The following is a 1,742-nucleotide window of genomic DNA, read 5'->3' as shown; positions in this document are numbered from 1 at the left end:
ACCAGGATTGCAAGCTAGATTCTATGAGCTTGTCAGACAAATGCCCTATTTGAGTTCTGTTCTAAGTGCTAACTCTTATTTAAATCTCTAATTTGGATAACTAATATCTGGGGAAAATTGTTTCCAAAAAAGTGTTTGAAAATCATCCAGTTCCTTAGCTTCTGTATATATTTTCAGATTAAAGGAGATTAACAAAACTGTACATTATTCAACTGTTAGTGGCCTGCTGTCCCTAATGTTGTCACACAATTTGAGTATTACAACTTGAAAAGGGTAAAATTTTAAAAAGAATATATACATATATATGAAGTCTTGATTGAATTATAACTCTATAAATAGAGTATGCAATGTAAAACTTGGTTCAAACACAGATTGGCACAATTCAATGGTTGCAAAATCATTTTTAAAGCTAAATAAGTATGTAATTTCCCCTCATGAAGTAAAATGTTTCCACCTAGATACAGTAGGCATAGACTTTGGATTTTCCACTTAACTTTGAGGAAGTTCAAAATTAAATCTCAAACTTTGTTCTAATAAAAACACCCTGTGGTTCAGATAAGTACCCTTAAATCCTATGAAAGTACTTTTCTAGTTATTAATTTTCCCTGGTATAAGCTTATTATTTATTCATGATCCTTTCTATTTTATTATGTATACCTTAGAAATTTCAAATATTATATAGAAAAGGTAAGATAAGTGTCGCTTTAAAATTTAAACAAAAGTTTAATTCATTCAGACAGATAATGCCCTTAGACTTTAAATAAAATAGCAATTATCTAGAAAAAATTAACCCCAGAATACCTAAAATGTTGTTTGATATACACAGGATGTATGAAAGAATATATTTAATGTTTATAAATGGCATGTGTAAATTAGTTATATTATTTTAAAAATCTGTAAAAAGTAAATTTTATCCTTTTCAGCTTTTAGTACTGTTTTTGTGCTTTGTAGTTTTTTCATGAAAACAATATTTGTCTATTTTTATTTTTTAACAGATTTAATTTTCTATAGGATTCTTATGTATATTCAAACCTAGAATTATATACAAAGTAATGTCAATTTAAATTTTTAAATTACTGTTTCAATTGAGCTTACTTTTTATTTTAAGTATTTTTATTGAATTTTAATTTTTTTCTGATTATATAACTTGATGGTATTTAGATCCCCTTCCCTATCCGCACCTCCCCTTACTGCCCCATGCATAATTTAATGTACTCTGTCACATACAATATGGACCAAAGTGTTCAATTTGTTTCTTCAAATGTCCTTCAATGTAGATCCATCCACTAGAGCCTAGTTAACTTCTCAGTGGTCTCATCCTTGAAAGTGACTGTCTAATCCCTTTCTAGCAGCCTTTGGTTGCAAAAAGTTCCTTAGCCTGGGTGGGGTTTCTTACCCACTTCCATGACTATGCTGGGATTTTTTTTCCTAGTTTGAGGTTGCATGGGACTTGTGCAAGCTGTCACCACTGCTGTCAATTCATATAGTAACTGACCAACTGTCTGAGAATCTCTATTTCTCGATAGTGATTCACCACCTCCGGCTCTTGCAGTTTTTCTGCTACCTCTTATGCAATGATTCCTGAAACTTGGATGGCAGAAGTCTGATGTATGTGTCCTTTTCAGAGATAAGTGCTCTACAGTCTCTTGTTCTCTGCACATTGGTCATCTGTGGTCTCTGTGTTAATCACCATCTGCTGCATGAGGAAACTTCTCTGGTAAGAGTTGAGAGGTCCATTAATC

This window comes from Nannospalax galili, unplaced genomic scaffold (genome assembly GCF_000622305.1).
Source record: "Nannospalax galili isolate Female #2095 unplaced genomic scaffold, S.galili_v1.0 scaffold1879, whole genome shotgun sequence".
In the NCBI taxonomy this organism is placed as follows: Eukaryota; Metazoa; Chordata; class Mammalia; order Rodentia; family Spalacidae; genus Nannospalax; species Nannospalax galili.
Note: the sequence above shows the minus strand (reverse complement) of the source record.